At 35.9% G+C, this 19,088-nt stretch overlaps 1 pseudogene; it reads right to left on the bottom strand.

Moving 5' to 3' along the window:
* Positions 1-17,191: 17,191 nt before the first annotated feature.
* On the bottom strand, positions 17,192-18,339 carry LOC140851501 (chloroplast envelope quinone oxidoreductase homolog; annotated as a pseudogene).
* Between the last annotated feature and the right edge of the window lie 749 nt (positions 18,340-19,088).

Below are 19,088 nucleotides of genomic sequence, written 5' to 3'. Positions count from 1 at the left end.
GTATTTAAGAAATACTAAGAACCAGTGGCTTGTTTATGGTGAATCGGACTTGAGACTTATAGGGTTTACAGACTCTAGTTTCCAGTCTGATCACGATGATAGCAAAAGTGTGTCAGGATTTATTTTTACCCATAATGGAGGGACTATCTGCTAGAAAAATTTCAAGCAGCACACAGTGGCTGATTCAGTTTGTGAGGTGGAGTATGTCGCTATATCAGATGCTGCCAAAGAAGCGGTGTGGCTGAGAAAATTCATCACCGAGCTCGGAGTAGCACCCTTCCTTGTTGGTCCAGTTCTGCTCTACTGTGACAGCTCTGGAGCCATTGCTCAGGCGAAGGAACCAAAGGGTGTGTGGACGAAGGATATTCTGCACCGCTACCATCTCATTCAAAAAATTATAGATCGAGGTGACGTCGATCTTCAGAAATCGATGGGAAAGAGAACCTGGCTGATCCATTCACTAAAGCCATTGTGGTGAAGGAGTTCGACAACTACAAGTCGAAGATGGGTATTAGATACTGCACCGATTGGCTTTAGGCCAAGTGAGAGATTGTTGGGAATAGTGTCCCAAAGTCAATCGTCAGTCTGTTGATGATTATGCTCATTTTTGTATTTGTACATAAATTATGAATTAATAAAAATTATTTTGGTATTTTTCATCACAAAATATTTCATCTTATAATGAACTCCTATGTTGTGGTGAAGTCCTTAGGACTATTTGAACTCGACAAAGGAGGATTTGTCGTTTACTCCTTAAATCTATTCGCGACCAAATGATACGTTGTTACCAAGGATGACAACGTTTATCAAGCATAGGTCGTTGTGTGCCATATAGGTTGGTTGTCCTCTTAACCAATGAGTGTGGAGACACTGGTATGGTATACAGGTGAGATGTAAGGGTACATCTGCACTGAACGTGACTGACTCCGGAGCTATTTCTGCTGTCAAGATTTGCTCCGATGGAATATGGGTATAAATATCTCTCCAACCTAAGACCGCCACGGTGACTTGCAAGCAACTCACTGCACTTAGGCACTGGACTACCTGAATTTTTAATACAGTGATGGAAGGCTACTGGGTGTAGTCAAGTACTTGACTTGTCGGTGCGTGTGTCAAGATGGGATTGACCACTCCAGTTTAGGAGCTGTGTACAGTCGTGTTTCAATTTAGCAAAACTTTGGCCAGGGTAGTCCTTGTGAAGAGTCACAGGACTGTTTAAGTTGAGCACGATTCGGATGATCTGATCAGGGTTGACAGTTTAACCCTGAGTCATCCTAAACACAGAGGTCAAAAGGATGAATTATACAGTAACCATATTCATGTAAGTTCTGAGTGTTGCGATTGCAACTCTTCAACCTATCCGAATGTCGGGTACCATTGCTAGATGGTCACTTCGATTAGTACAGGAATTGGTTCCTATGCTACCGGCTTAAGTTCGAACATGCAGGGTCACACACATTAGAGATTCTTATCTGATCTGATGGCTGATATAGAATCCTACATGTTTGAGACTCAGTGATCAAGAATCAGGATTCTCTGATCATGAGTTCCACACATTATGGGTATCAGGGTCAAGAGTCCCACTGGTTGGGACTTTTCGATCAGGGTTACATATCGATGAATTCTGATGCCTAATTGCCCATCGGATTTGGACTCAGTATTTATGAGAGGTTTAATTAGTGATTTGATCATTAATTAACTCAATTTTATTGAGTAATTATTTTTGGATCAAGTCCAATTAAATTGGATTCAGTTGGGTTTGACCCGATTAGGTTAAGAGTTGACCTAATCGTCAAAGATGGTTTGGTCCCTAATTTGATCAGGAGTTAGGCTTAATCAATTCCTGGTTTGATTAAGATTTTATTGAGCCTAATTAAGTCTAATTTAGTTGGATTTAAATTAGTTTAATTGGACCTAACTTATTTGGTTTAATTAGGTTGGTTTAAATAATTAAACCACCTTGACCCAATCTCCATGCGCCACCTCACTTCCATTGCACCTATTTGAATTCATGAGAAGAAACTTCTCATGAATTATTTTCTCATGCCAAGCCCTCTCCACGCCCCACTTTAATATGCCATATGAATGGATAAGGATGATTGGTTGGCCATTCAAATTCAAAATAAAGTTTGAATTTGAATGGGTAATCAATCTTTACATCTTATCCCTTTTTTTACGCCTCATTTATTACATGAGAAAAGATTTCTCATGAAATCACTCCATGCACAATTTAAGCCACGCCTCACGCTTTTAGTGGATAAGGGATGAGTTGGTGTCCATTTGAATTCAAAATTTGATTTGAATTCAAATGTGCAATTACTCATCTTTATCCTTTCTTTTGGATAAGACATTTGACGTTGTTATAAAAGGAGGAGAAGAGTGGGGCGTGCAAGAAGAAGATTTTTGGAGAAAAATTTTGGGGCATGAGAAGTCTTGTGCCTGAGAAAGAAGTCCATATCCTTCCAAAAGAAAAGAAAGAAAAGTGGGTGCAAGGTTTCCGGTGAGTTCCCTAGAGTTTTAGCCTGGGGTTTGGGAAGTGAGAAAGTGAGCTACGAGTATCGTGAGCCCACAAAATCTCAGAGAGATCTTCAACATCCTCTCAAACATGTCTGTTGATAATTCGGAGCATCCAAAGAATCGACAGACATCGATCGAAAGAGTTCGATCAGCATCGGCCGTCAAAAGGGCTCTACAACGAGCTAGCACTCGTGAGGAGTCGATCAGACCGGGAGCTTCGTGTGGATGATCCACAGAGACCAGACATGCTGTGTAGCTCGTCACGATGATTAGACTCTCCCAACGGTGATCAGATTACGGTGATCTACTACCCGCACAAAGGTATTGTATTCTGAACACATTACAGTAAAGTGTTTACTGTTCGAATTTGAATTTCAAATTTAAATGCATGCATGCTATATATCATATTTAGATCCTAGTGTAGGATAAATTTATGTTAATTAATTAGATTAATTAATATTTTTTATTGTAAAATTATAATTTTAAAAAAGTTTTAAAATTATCATTTTACCCCTGCACTGAATTTTTTCACACCTACATCCACTCCCCAAGCTCCTACTTGGGAATTCAAATCCACTAAACTGTATTCAATCCAAATACAACGTCAGAACCTCCGACTTTAGCTATTCCAAGCTAGAACACTTATTTTTCGGGTACAATCCAACCCAATACAATCCGATTCAAAGTTTGGATCAACCTTTTCACATTTTGGAATCCTTCCAAAACAAAAATAACAACTCAAAAAGAGTATGACAGTTAATTGCATAAAAATACAGATGTATCTCCTTTAATGAGCAAATAAAGCTTTAAATACACTTTACACAAAGAGAAGCAAGCTTTTCTGAATTTTCTCAAGGTGGTTGAAGACTTGAATGAGCTCTTGAGAGGTTAGTGAACTTGAAATAAAAGCTTCTTTAACTTCAAGCGGACTCTTTTCTTAGGGCTGAAAAATAAATGCTTGAATAACCGCTTCTCTCTTATTGATTTCCTCCTTTAAGTACCTTTTATTACTTTAAATGATGATGGAGAGTAATCTGAGCTAAAATAGAGCCGTTAGAGTATATTAAATGGGCATTAAATATAGCCAGAACGAGTAAAAAATTAGTCATTGCGAAGTTTTTCCGTCGCAGGAGTCGACTCATAGGATCGACTCATGCACAGAGATCGACTCATGGGATCGACTCATGCACAGGGATCGACTCATAGGGTCAGCTCATATGGCACAGAACAGAAATTGACAGTTCTGTATCTTTGACTTGCACAGCAACAGAGGTCAACTCATAGGATCGACTCATGCACAGAGATCGACTCATGGGATCGACTCAATTGGGTGTGCCAGCTAAAAATAACGTGCCATTCAATCCCTTTTGACATGAGTTGACTCATAGGGTCGACTCAAATTTATAAACATGATTTTCTTTCAAAATACATATCCAAAAATATTGAAATTACCTCCAATAGATTATAAATCTTTTGTTCTTGCTCTTGAGGCTTTCGAATCAGAACTTGATAAAATTATGATTTTATCCCTAAAATACAATAAATCTTTTTCTAAGCTAAAATCATTAGTAACCCCCTCAAATACTTTGTAATCATCAAAATCAATTCAAGGAGCAACAATCTCCCCTTTTTTGATGATGACAAACATTTGTGCAAAAGCATATATAAAACATTGAGCATGAATTTCAAATTTATGAAGATGCATTACTTAAATATCATAGCCAAGTATTTGAACGAAATGCATCATAAGCAATTTGAAGATCAATTTAAAATTTGCTTATTAGTTCATTTGCTTTGAGAAAAAAAATTTGACAATTTTGGTTCTTTGACACATTTGCTCAATAATTTTGCTTATTGCTCATTTCTTTATTGCTTATTACTCATTTTTTTATTGCTTATTACTCATTTCTTTATTGCTTATTGCTCAAAATTAATTTTGATTCTCTACTCTCCTTTTTTGACAGCATCAATTAAGATTCTCTACTCTCCCTTTTTAAGAGATCTTAAAAGGATAAATTTTTTTTACTCTCCCTTTTTGATAGCATCAATTAAAATCATAAGGGATTTTAAGGATAGAGAAAAAAAAAGAAAGATAACAAAAAGGACATATTTTCTTTACTTCTTTAATTCTCTCCCTTTTTTATACCATATTTTACTTCTTTACTCTCCCTCATTAATTACTTATTTCTCAACTCCCCCTCATTATAGCAAATATAAATGATATACCAATTTGCTCATCTAAAAGATATTACAATTTATAGTATTTCACAGCACAAATATGATTTAATTTGATTTGATTCCAATCATAAACATTCATTGAAAGTCAAAGCATATATATATATATATATATATTCAAAAAGTGACTGAATACATAGGAGTTCTAATACATATAAGTTAACTCATAATACAAAAGACAAGGATAAAAGCTATTCAAGAGTTAATTAGCCAACAAATACAAGACCCAAAAGATAGAACCTAGTCATAAAAGACTAACTAATCTAGATCTAATAGATGTCATGGCTAGAGGGATCAGAGTCTAAAGAATCAGAGATAGGGTGAGGAGATGTAGGATCAAATCTACGAGCACGATCTCGACCACGTCTGCCTCTACCACGAGTAGAGGTACTAGCACGAGTAGAGGGGTGAGAGGATACTGGAGCCTGAGAAGCTACAGACTGTGCAATAAGGAAAAGTCTGACGGTGTCCAAAAGATCCAAGGCTCTCGATACAAACTGCATCAGGGCACTGAACTGAGTAGAAGCATTCTCACTGGAGCCTCTAATCTCTCTCTTCAAAAAGTCAAAGTCACTCTCTAAAACTCCTCGAAGTCTAGCCACCTCTGTAGATAGGTCTGAGACCTCTTGATGTTAATATCTGAGCAAATTCTGAAGTGGCACTACTGAGATAGAATAGAGACTACACGTTGGAACATCATCTTAATCTGATCATCTGCCAATCTGAGCTCTGAAGGATGTGCCCTGCTTTCTGACTGTGGAGCTGAAGTATACCTCCTCATAGACTTTGAAGGGCCAGTCTCGTGATCAGATACAAACTGAATATCTGGAGATGCTGCTCTGTGATCACGAAGAGATGAGGATGGTCCTTCCTCCTCTGCTCTATCCTCAGCTCTCTCTTCCACACTTTTTGTCCAACCGCCATCAGTCTTAGAAAATCCCATGCAATGCAGTGTGTGGCGGTTGATAGTGTCGGAGTGAGATAGTCTAGCAACTGTCTCCCCCTCAAAACTAACTCTGAACCTCTTAAAAACTAAGGTGAGTGCCATACCAAAAGGCAAGTGAGCCTTGGACCTGTTCAATGTCTCTCTCATGGCCTCAAACATCAATGCAGAGAGGTTCAGGGGGGTTTGTGTGATCACATGGTATATAATATAGATGTCCCTACCAGAAAGAAGATCATGTCTACCACTTTTAGGGAAGAATAATTTGGTTACCATGTGATGTAACAGCCTCATCTTAATAGAAAGAATCTTTGCCTCTAATTTATTCAGACTTTTAGTAAAGGTTCTTCCTAAGATAACATTGATTTCTTCTTTTTTAATAGGGAGTTCCATGTTGATATACCCTTCACAAGGCAAATGTAGGATCTGTCCCAAAAGCACTGGATCTAGGCTAATATCTACACCCTTTACTGTAGATTTCATTGTTTCATTGCTATACCCCAAATTTAGATAAAATTCTTTGACTAGATCAACATATGTTTTTTTTTTAAAGAGCAGTAAAATTTCCATCCTTGGTCCTTAATCTTTGATCCAATAGTAAACCCTTCTTTTTTAAAAAATTTAAAATCAATATTTTTTTGGATTTCACTTTCCTATCAGAGAGGGGTACCTTGCCTGGGCTGATTGGAAACTGAGTTGAAGCTGAAGCAGGACCTGGAGTAGGGATTGGAGCAGGAGAGGGTTCGGCTGCTAATCTCTTTCTACGCACACTCTCTTCCAACCTGCGAACGGATTTTTTCTTTACGATAGCTTCATTTTGGGAGCCATTAGATCAAGAGAGACTTGAAAGGAGCTTAGGAGACTAAATGTAAGGCAGAGAGGAAAGAATTTTGGAAGGAAAAAGGCAAGGATTTGAGGAGTTAAATCACCGGTTTGGAGAAGAGGGGATGATTCTAAGGCAAGCTCGAACCGCCCCAAATAAGAAAGGGAGAGAAGAGGAACTTGGTTCCTAAATGATCGATTTGAAGGATGAAAATGAGTGGGAGAAGAGATTTGAGAGTAATCTAGGTTTGAGGGAGAAGAGATGGAAGCCTTAGGTTCGGAGAGCTGGGTCGGCTCTAAGAAAAATTTCCAACAAAAAGAGAGCATTCGAAGGATTTTGACATAATTACAAGTTTGCCCTAGGGTCGACCCTGGGGGTCGACTCATGGCACACAGAAATTCAAAGAGTGATGGAAAAATTTTGAAAAAATTTATAATTCTAAGAGAAAGTTGTTTACCCAGATATTGATCATATGAAGGATAGTTTTGAGATTTTGAGTCCAAAAAAAAAATAAGCTTAATAAATTTGGTTTAATGAGTTTTTGGCATTCAGAACTTGAAATCAGAGAGATACCTAAGCTGATGGATCAAGGATTCCTAGTTCTCTTTTAATTTTATAAAATCTATCTTCACTTAAGACCTTGGTAAAGATGTCAGCTAATTATTTTTTAGAACAAACATAGTCAAGAATTATATTTTTAGTTTGGACATGTTCTCTTATGAAATGATGTCTTATCTTAATATATTTTGATCTAGAATACTGAATTAAATTTTTAGTTAGGTTTATAGCACTAGTGTTATCACATCTTATGGGAGTTTCATTGAGTTTGATGCCAAAGTCCTTAAGTTATTGCTTAATCCATAAGATTTGAGCACAACAATTTTCGACTGCAATGTACTCGATCTCTATCGTAGATAGTGCTACTGAATTTTATTTCTTGCTAAACCAAGAGATTAAGTTAATTTCAAAAAATTGATAAATTTCGTTAGTATTTTTTCTATCTAATCTACATCCAGCAAAATCTGCATCTGAATAACCTATTAAGTCAATTAATGAGTTCTTAGAATATCATAGTCCTAGAGTTTGTGTACCATTTAAGTATCTAAGGATTCTTTTAACATCATTTAAATGTGATTCTTTTGGATTTGATTGAAAGCGAGCACAAAGATAAATACTAAACATAATATCAGGTCTACTAGCAGTTAAATACAGTAGAGAATCAATCATACCTCTATAAAATTTTAAATCTATATTTTTATCTTCTTCATCTTTGTCAAGCTTACATGATGGGCTCATGGGTGTACCAATTGCTTTGGAACCCACCATTCCAAATCTTTTGAGTAGTTCTCTTGTATATTTGGTTTGGGTGATGGAGATTTCTTTCTTTATTTGTTTGATTTGAAGTTCGAGAAAGAATGTAAGTTCTCCCATCATGCTCATCTCGAACTTCCCCTGCATGAGCTTAGCAAAATCTTGACAAAGAGTTTCATTAGTAGATCCAAAAATAATATCATCGACATATATTTGAATAATTAAGATATCATCTTGATTTTTTTTAATAAAAAGAGTTGTATCTATATTTCTTCTTGAAAAATCATTATTGAGCAAAAATTTGCTTAGCCTTTCATACCAAGCCCTAGGTGCTTGTTTCAAGCCATATAATGCTTTGTTTAATTTAAAAATATGATTAGGAAAAGCATGATTTTCAAAACCTGGAGGTTATTTTACATAAACTTCTTCAGTAATATATCTATTTAGAAAAGTACTTTTGACATCCATTTGAAATAACTTAAAATTTATAAAGCAAGCATATGCACGTAGAAGTCTAATTACTTCTAATCTAGCAACAAGTGCAAGGGTCTCATCAAAATCAATTTCTTCTTCTTGATTATAACCTTTTGTAACTAATCTTGCTTTATTTCTTATCATATTTTCATGTTCATCTAATTTATTCCTATATACCCATTTTGTGTCAATTATTGAATAATTTTTAGGTCTTGAAACTAAAGTCCATACATTATTTCTTTCAAATTGATTAAGTTCTTCTTACATTGCATTTATCCAATTATAATCCTTTTTAGTTTCATCTATGGTTTTAAATTCAAGATGAGAGACAAAAGAAAAATGATTGAATACATCTTTAAGTGAAGAGCGACTTCTTACACCATGTGTAGGATCATCAATGATTAGTTTCTTGGAGTGATTGTGATCATACCTCCATTCTTTGGATAGATCATTTATACCTGCAGGTTGTTCTTCACCTTCCTCATCTTGTTTGTCTTCATGTTCTTCATCATCTTGAATGGTTGAGTCTTTTAGAGTGATCTCCTTTATCCCTTCTATAAGAAGATCTGCATCATCAATACCTTCATTCTTCCTTGAAGAAAAATTATTAGTTTCATCAAAAACAACATGTATTGACTCCTCTACTACTAAAGTTTTTTTGTTGAAAATTCTAAAAGCTTTGCTAGAAGAGGAATAATCGAGAAAAATCACTTCATCGGATTTTGTATCAAATTTTTTTAATCTTTCTTTACCATTGTTCAAAACAAAACATCGACAACCAAAGATATGAAAATATGTAATATTTTATTTTCTTCCTTTCCAAAGCTCATAGAGAGTTTTCTTTAAAATTTTTCTGATTAAAGCATAATTTAATATATAACATGCTGTGTTAATTGCTTCCATCCAAAAATATCTTGGAAGATTACTTTCACATAGCATGGTACGGGCCATTTCTTCAAGAGTTCTATTTTTTCTTTCTACTACCTCATTTTGTTGAGGTGTCCTAGGTACTGAAAATTATGGTAAATATCTTTTTTATCATAAAATTTTTAAAATTTTGATTTTTAAATTCGGTTCTATGATCACTTTGAATATTTTGAATTGAAAATTTTTTTTTATTTGTGACTTTTCGATAAAATTTTGAGAAAATATGAAAAGTTTCATCCTTATGAGCCAAAAAGAAGACCCATGTAAAATAAGAAAAATCATCAATAATTATGAAACCATATCATTTTTCACCTAGACTAGTAGTTCTAGTGGGTCCAAATAAATCCATGTGCAATAGTTCTATTGGTCTAGAAGTTGAAACAATATTTTTAGATTTGAATGAGACTCGAGTTTGTTTATCCATTTGGCATGTATCATAAATTCTATCCTTTTCAAAATTCAATTTGAGTAAGCCAATAACTAATTTTTTTTTAATAAATTTTGAAAGAGAATGCATGCTAATATGTATAAGCCTACGATGCCAAAGCCAACTAGTCTCATTAATCTTGGCATTCAAGGCTACTAAGCATTGCATATTTATTTTGAAAAGATCATTCAAATCTACCATATAAACATTACCATGTCTATGCCCAACAAATTTAATGCCTTCATTAATAGGACTAGTTACAATGCAAACTGAAGATTCAAAAATGACTTTGTATCCTTTATCACAAAATTAACTGATGCTTAATAAATTATGTTTTAAACCATCTACTAATAAAATATTTTCAATATACTTGGAGAGAGTGATACCAATGTTACCTATACCGATGATCTTTTCTTTGCCATTGTCTCCAAAGATGACCATCTTTTATTTTTAGCATCAAGTGTGATGAATTGGGATTCATCACCAGTCATGTATCTTGAGCACCTGCTATCAAGATATCATTTTGATTTACTCTTTGGAATGCTAGACACACCTACACACAAGATCAAGTTTTAACTTTAGGTACTCAAGTTTTCTTGGGTCTTTTTTGGTTAGTCATAATGGTTCCTTTTGGAATCTATATTTTCTTTACATTAGAATTTTCAAATTTTTTGGAAAAATATGAGTAGGATTTGTATCCTGCTTTATCACATTTAAAGCAAGTTATATTTGAAAACTTGTTGTATGAAGAGTTTACAAAGATATTTTTCAGAAGTTTTTATTTCTTTAAAGGGTTATATTCAAGACCGACTTTATCATAAATGGCTTTTTGATTGTCAAATATCATGTGAAGTTTATTTGAGCTTAAAGTAAATTTTTCAACCATTGATTTCAACTTGGCAATCTCATTCTTTAAATTTAGATTTTCTTGAGACAGGATAGATTTTTCATTTGAGATGCTCTCAATTTCTTTTAGTAAAGATTGATTTCTTGACTTTAATTTTTTATTCTTTATCTCTAACTTCTTTAGTTTATCAATTAAATCATAAAATACTTCATGAAGTTCTTCAAAGGTAAAGTCAATAGGAGTTTCAATATTTACCTCATTTTTATGTGCCATAAGGCACAAGTTGGCTTGTTCATTTGACTCTTCTTCTTCAGAGCTTGACTCATCACTTTCGCTCCATGTAGCCATCATGACTTTCTTCTTGTACCTTTTGGGATTCTTCTTCAGTTGTGGGCATTCAGACTTAAAGTGTTCCAATTTTTTACATTCATAACAAATAAGGGGTTGGTCTTTATCCTTCTCTTTACTATGTTTCTCTTTTGTAGGTGGCCTCTTCCTCATTCCTTGTCTCCTTTTCTTCAAAAAATTTTTAAACCTTCTAGTAATGAGAGCCATTTCTTCATCTTGCTCTTCATTTTCTGTATCATCAGTTTTCTCATCAGGTTGAGCAGTTGATTTGAGGATGATTATCCTCTTCTTTTTGACATCTTCTTCTTGATGTTGTTTCATGCTCAGCTCATGAGTCATCAGCGATCCTAGAACCTCTTCCAAAGGTAGGATGTTCAGATCTTTAGCTTCTTGGATTGCGGTCACTTTGGCCTCTCAAGTCCTTGGTAAAGACCTAAGAATCTTCCTCACGAGGTTACTGTTAGAATAAGACTTACCAAGACTTTTTAAATCATTAATAATATCAGTAAAATGAGTAAATATTTCAGTTATTGACTTATCATGCTCTATTTTAAAAAGTTTATATTTATGCATAAGCATGTTGATTTTTGATTCCTTCACTTGGTTAGTTCCTTCATGAGTTACTTCTAATCTATCCCAGATTTTCTTAGCAGACATGCATGTTGAAATATGATTGAATTCATTAGCATCTAGAGCAAAATACAAAATATTCATGGCTTTTACATTTAGTTGAGCCATTTTCTTATCAACCTCATCCCATTTTCTTTCGGGTTTGGTTGATTCCACACCATCAATTATTTTAGTGGATATGTGTGGTCCATTTACTATGATACTCCACATATCATAGTCAAGTGCTTGAATAAAGATTTTCATCCGAGCTTTCCAATAGGTATAGTTTGACCCATTGAAAAGTGAAGGTCGGTTAGTGGACTGCCCCTCGACTAGTGAAGCACCAACTTGAGTTACCATAGATCTTTAGCTCTTTGATGGTTAAATCAAAGTAGGGCTAGAGCACCGAGCTCTGATACCACTTGTTGCCCAGCTATGCAACCCAAGAGGGGGGGTGAATTGGATTTTTAAAAATTTAAACTTAACTTACAACTATGAAGAATATTTAATAATGAGCAAGATAAGTATGGAGAGTGTAATTTATGCAAGGTGTAGAAGTTGGATGCAAGAATGCAAGAGGATAAAAAATTTAAAAGGAGAGTAAGTAAGCACAATACAAATAAAAAATTTATAGTGGTTCAGTGTCAATCTTGCACCTACATCCACTCTCCAAGCTCCTACTTGAAATTCAAATCCACTAAACTGTATTCAACCCTAATACAATATCAAACCTCCGACTCTAGCTATTCTAAGCTAGAACATTTATTTTTCAGGTACAAGCCAACCTAATACAATCCGATTCAAGATTCGGATCAATATTTTCATGTTTTGAAATCCTTCCAAAATAAAAATAATAACTCAAAAGGAGTATGACAGTTAATTGCACAGAAATATAGATGTAGCTTCTTTAATGAGCAAATAAAGCTTTAAATACACTTTACACAAAGAGAAGCAAGCTTTTCTGAATTCCCTCAAGATGGTTTAAGACTTGAATGAGCTCTTGAGAGATTGGTGAACTTGAAATAAAAGCTTCTTTAACTTCAAGCGGGCTCTTTTCTAAGGACTGAAAAATGAATGCTTGAATAACCTCTTCTCTCTTATTGATTCTCTCCTTTAAGTACCTTTTATAACTTTAAATGATGGTGGAGAGTAATCTGGACTGAAATAGAGCCATTAGAGTATATTAAATGGACATTAAATACAGTCAGAACGAGCAAAAAACTAGCCGTTGCGGAGTTTTTCCGTCGCAGGGGTGACTCATGGGGTCGACTCATGCACAGGGATCGACTCATGGGGTCAGCTCATATGGCGCAGAACAGAAATTGACAGTTCTGTATCTTTGACTTGCACAGCAACAGAGGTCGACTCATAGGGTCGACTCATGCACAGGGGTCGACTCATGGGGTCGACTCAATTTGGTGTGCCAGCTAAAAATAATATGCCATTCAGTCCCTTTTGACATGAGTCGACTCATGGGGTCGATTCAAATTTATAAACATAATTTTTTTTCAAAATACACATCTAAAAATATTAAAATTGCCTCCAATAGATTACAAATCTTCTGTTCTTGCTCTTGAGGCTTCCGAATCAGAACTTGGTAAAATTATGATTTTGCTCCTGAAATACAATAAATCTTTTTTCAAACTAAAATTATTAGTAACCCCCTCAAATGCTTTGTAATCATCAAAATCAATTCAAGGAGCAACATCTACAAATCAATAAATAGATGGTCCAATCAAGGCAAGGATTACAAGTCCAATATTGCCGATAGTGGGTCCATGGATAGCCAACAAAAGCTACGATATCGATTGACAAGATGATATCACCTATAATATCAGTCCAAGATCCTTCACTAGGATCAATCTGAGGTCCACAAAATTAAGAATCTTAGTGTTGCCCAAATAGACAATTCAAGAGAGGGGGTGGATTGGATTTTTCAAAAATTTAAAACTTGCTGTATACAATAAATAAGCTAAGTGAGGCAATATGAAGGAGAGGTATGCGATAAACAAGAATGTGAAGATGTAATCAATGAGCAATGAAAAGAAAATGATTAGGCATAAGCAAATACAAAAAAATTTATAGTGGTTTGGTGCCAACTCAGCACCTACATCTACTCCCCAAGCTACTCTTGAAAATTCTACTATAATCTCTCTAGATTACAACTTATTTATTTTTCAGGCTTATAATCAAAATCCAATTGATTTTCTTAGTGGAAATCAACCAAAACCATATTCACAAGCTAATCCTAGGCTCAAACAATAATGTTACTCCAATTCAAGACTTGAATGGGCCTATTCTCAAGTTTCAATCTCAATTGAAACTTGTTTATATAAGAATTTGAATATAATAGATAGCAATAATTAAAAAGCTCTTAAAAGAGTAAAAATAAAAGTCTATGAAGCTCATGAAAATTGTGTCAAGAAAGCTTGACAATCAATGCGCTCTTCTTTCTGAAAATTACTTGAATTAATGCTTCAAGAATTTAGAGGTTGGAAGCTTAAAACTCGTTCTTAAATGCTCACTTAATGTGATTGAATTTTCTTTTTATTTTTCTCTTTCTCTTTGCTCTTCTCCTTTTTTAGTATCTTTAAAACCTCTTAAAATGTCCAAAAAATCAGTTCTAGCTGTTGGGGACCAAAAACTAACTATTAGACTCAATCTATGTATTTCTGAAATTTTTGCAGGACTAGTCGTTAGCTAGTCGAGTTGACTCGAGACCAAATAGAAATCAACTCGAGATAACTATGAGTCAGCTCGATCAAAGCAAGGGTCAACTCAAGATCTAGCCAGAAAAATATGATTTTCTGTCTTTCATGAGAGAGTCAACTCGAGACTAAGTAAAGATCGAATCAAGGCCAGTGTAGAAAAATCAACTCTCTATTTGCTTGAAAGAGTCAACTCGAGACAAATAGAGGTTAACTTATAGACTGTGCCACTTAAAATTTTGCATGTCTGAGTTGGCTCTTTCAAGCTTGAAGTTAGCTCTTAACCTCTTTAACTTGACTTTTCATGATGTGGCATCTTTCGTCTACTTTCTTTGACTCTTTGATTTGGCATTCATGAAATACTTTCTAAGAATGATTTTAACTCTCTGAAATACTTTTAACATAAACTTTCAATAATACATTAGTAACAAAATATATACTTAAATATTTTATATTCATCAAAATTAACTCTTGGGTCCAAACTCAAATCCTCAATTAGGTTCAACAAACCATGTAGAGAGAGTAGAGAGAAAAGAAAGAAGAGGAGAGAGAGCAAGAGAGAGAAAGAAGAGAGATAACTCTCTCTTCTTCTTCAAAATAGGGGAACTTCTCCTCCCTCTCCTTTTTCAAACAAGGGAATAGGATAATTAATGGCCGATAGTGGTGGCAACGGCAGTAGTTGGTAGCTACAGCAATAGCACTTGACAATGGTGGTCGGTCGAACGAGAAGAAAAATGGGAGGAAGATAAGAAGAAGCAGAGGATGGGGTTCGGCCCTTTTCTTCCTTCTTTTTTTCTTAATTAGCTCATTAGCTAGTGATTGCTGCCTCAACATGAGGCCTTAGAACACCCAAGGGAGTAATGAAAGTTAGTCAAACCGGCGGCCAGTGGCAGTAGAATCCAAAATAAGGGAGAAGAACCAAATAGGAGAAGGGACTTATCCAACTAAATCCAGCAACCTACTAGCCTAATCATGGTGGGATATGGCCATAAGATCGAGAAAAAAGAGGAGAAGAAGAGCTTAGGCTACCTGAGTCAGATCAGGCATCATAGCCAGATCGAAGAAGAAACCCAAGACAATCTCATCTAAAAAGAAACTTAAAACGAGTGGCAATCTCTCGGATTTCAATGGAGTCCAAAGAGGGAGGAGATTAGCCTTTATAGCTGGGATCCAAGATTCCTTAGTTTAGATTTGGATGCCCTAATATGGCTCGAATCTATCAGAGTCAGGAAGGGAAGAAGACTCTAGTTGGGAGTCTTCTTCTCCTTCATCTCGTGCCAAACACGGGCTATCCATCGGTATAGGCCTTTCTAGGTCAGCCCATAGGCTAAAATATGGGTTATCATAGCAATAGTGGAGGAAAGAAATGGTAGGGACTCGAGGAGGCCAAGGCGGGGGAATAGAAGGAGAGAGGAGAAGAGAGAGAGAGATGGATTATTGTCGTTACCATTGGCTATGAAAAGAGAGAGGAATGGAGTCCGAAGAGGGAGGAGATTGGCCTTTATAGCTGGATCCAAGGTTCCTTAATTTAGATTTGGATGCCCTGATATGCTCGTATCTATCAGAGTCAGGAAGGAAGAAGCCTCTGGTTGGGAGTCTTCTTCTCCTTCATCTCGTGCCAAATACGGGCTATCCCATCGTGTAGGCCTTTCTGGTTAGCCCATGGCTAAAATATGGGTTATCATAGAAATAGTGGGGAAAAAAATGGTAGGACTCGAGAGGCCAAGGTGGGGGAATAGAAGGAGAGAGAGGAGAGAGATGGATTATTGTCGTTACCATTGGCTATTGAAAAGAGAGGAAATGGAGTCCGAAGAGGAGGAGATTGGCCTTTATAGCTGGGATCCAAGGTTCCTTAATTTAGATTTGGATGCCTGATATGGCTCGTATCTATCAGAGTCATGAAGGGAAGAAGACTCTGGTTGGAATCTTCTTCTCCTTCATCTCGTGCCAAACACGGGCTATCCCATCGGTATAGGCCTTTCTAGATCAGCCCATAGGCTAAAATATGGTTATCATAGCAATAGTAGAGGGAAAAAATGGTAGGGACTCGAGGAGGCCAAGGTGAGGGAATAAAAGAGAGAGGAGGAAGAGGAGATGGATTATTGTCGTTACCATTGGCTATTGAAAAGAGAAAGGAGCATTAAGAAAGAGAAGAGCTAGCTACCAGAAAGAAGGGGATAGAGAGGATTTAGAATTAGAATTTTTTAATTTTTTTATTAATATTAAATTCTTGATACTTAAATTCTGAATCCATAAAAGTGGCTTAATTTTTAATTTTTCCATTCCTAAACGGACCCTATAACTCTAGTTCTATGATTAATTAACCCAAATTAGATTACTCCATTAAATATTAAATTATTTATTTAATTGGTCTAATTAAATTTTCAAAGATTTAAAACATACCATAATTTTTTAGATATGGAATTCCCGTATTTCTAAAGTTCTATAATGAAAAAATGCAATAAAGATGGTACACAGGAGTAGACCTTTCTAATGCAAACTTTCAACCAATGTTCTACTCGAAGAAACTAACATGTAAGAGAAAATCTCATTTAGCAAGAACTTTCAAGAAAGGACAAAGATACTTCCAATCTTAAAATAGATTTGTATTTGCAATCAGAGATATATTCCATTTTGGTTCCAATGAAAAAATTGGCCCAATTGAAATTTTTCTACAAACCAGCCAATTTGGCAGGTTTACCGTCTTTTGGGCAGATCAGACCGGCAGGGGCCTAGCTTGCTGATTTTTAATTGGAGCTTACCATTCCAATCCGGATTTAATAATTACACTCTCCACTAAATAAATTGTTCGTTTTTTTTTTTTGGCTCAAGCAGCAGTCTAGCCATAGGAAGCTCCACCTTTTAAAAACCTAATAATGTAATTCACAGAAGTCAAACCTTAAATCCACTTTAAAAGAAGAATTAAAAGAAAATATGCATATTTTCCACATTTTCAAACAACCAACTCATGGACCTAAAGTCCTAACAAGTCTATCTATTTTCTTATTTATATAAAAAGAAATTAAGACAAGGAACAATTATATTCAGCATAATAATTTGATATAATCACTGAACAAACAGATAGCACATGGCTCATCACCTTATGCAGTAGATGAGTTACAACAGGAAGCCAGAATTTCCAACTTTATATAAACAAGACCAAGATGATACAAGCCATCACTTTGTGTATTATCTACACGTTTTAGAACATAGAGGCAGAATGATAACTATTTGCTCACATCTCAACAATGACTTTCCCTGTAGCATGACCATCCATGCTCTTAGCCCAAGCCTCCTCTGCCTTGCTCAATGGATGCCTCGAGTCCACTATTGTCTTAAGTTTACCTTCCTTCACCAGCTCAACCAAAAATTTCAGATCCTTATTCCCGACCGGCACTACCAGTGGCACCAACTGCTTCTTGGAAAAGGTCAATTTCTTCACTGCAGATCTGAGTATGGTCCTGAGGCCGGGAGTTAAATCTATAACCTTTCCATTAGCACTCAGATTTGGCTCAAAAGTAGACCAATTAATATCAACAGCGCAATGCACAACCAACTCATATTTCCGACCAGAAGGACTCTTCAAACTCGCACCTTCTGGGGTTTTGTAGTCCAACACCTCATCAGCACCCAAGCTTTTCCAAGTTCTACATTCTGAGCTCCGCATGTAGCAGTCACATGATGATTTGCTAGCTTGGCAAGCTGAACTGCATACAGCCCTACACCACCAGAAGCAGCAGTGATCAGGATATTAGCAGCTTTGCTGGTGCCGTCAAACTCGTCTCTATGGTGTTTAGTGCCGAAAGAGCAGTGGCAGCAGCTACAGGTAGGCCTGCAGCTTCAGCTGCTGAAATTGCAGGAGGCCTATTGATTGTCAGGCTTGCTGGCACAACGGCATACTCAGCAAGTCCACCTCCATTCTGTTATTACATATCTTGCAGTTAGAAAAACATGAAAAGAGTTTGGTTATTGACTTTCAAATTGATACTTGTATCGATTATATGATTATGTGAGGATTTGTGCTTGCGTGTATTTAGTTCCATATTAGCTATGCACTAGGTAGATAATAGTTACTTATACGAGACCAGAACCAATGTAACACCTTTTCACTGGCTTCTTTGGGTGAGGTGCTTGGTCATTATAAGCAGTATCAAAGCGGACCCTACCCATACATGTGGGCTCGGGGACACTTCAGTACAAAGTCTATTTAGATTATCATAGGCTAATCATAATGTTTGTAATTAGGTTTATACCACACTGGATTTGAATGGACTAAGACCCTTGGCCTGGCAATGACGCCAGGGCTTAAACAAGAGTAGTATGCAAGGATCTATTGAGGTGTGTCTTTGGGTGAGGTCCTAGATTGTGAAAAATTCAATATATAACAATATCAAAATGCAAAGTTATACATTGTTCTCGAGAAATCTGTATTTTTGAATTTAGCTACTTTTCTTTACTTTATTTAGTCAGATGTCTTCCACTGATTCGCTAAGTTGACTCATACACAAGAAAATAAAATCATATGCTGAAAATGAGAAGAATGATGAACAAAGAAAAGGGAGGAAAAGAATGATGAAACGGATAGAAATAAAAGGTCAAGGAGAGCTTTGGGAATATATAAGGGATCACGCTTGTGAAAAGATAAAAAGTACAAACAGCTATGTGCTCAGAACTGATGACAACTTGAAATAAGTGTCCAGAAAAAGCTTGGGACAAAAGTTAGCATGTTACAGCACTCATAGGTAACAAATTAAAACACTCATTTAGGTGGTTGCGTCATGCATCAAAAGCTGAATGCACTTATCAAATGCTCTAAATTAGAGCTGATCATGGGCCAGGCTTCAGCTTAAACTATATTTATTTTTAGTTGGCTTCGCGCTGGACTTATTTAAGATTTGACATTTTCTATGCCCAAGACT

This window comes from Elaeis guineensis, chromosome 9 (assembly GCF_000442705.2).
Source record: "Elaeis guineensis isolate ETL-2024a chromosome 9, EG11, whole genome shotgun sequence".
Classification (NCBI taxonomy): domain Eukaryota; kingdom Viridiplantae; phylum Streptophyta; class Magnoliopsida; order Arecales; family Arecaceae; genus Elaeis; species Elaeis guineensis.
The sequence above is the reverse complement of the archived record's forward strand: the minus strand, read 5'-3'. Positions and strand labels throughout refer to the sequence as shown.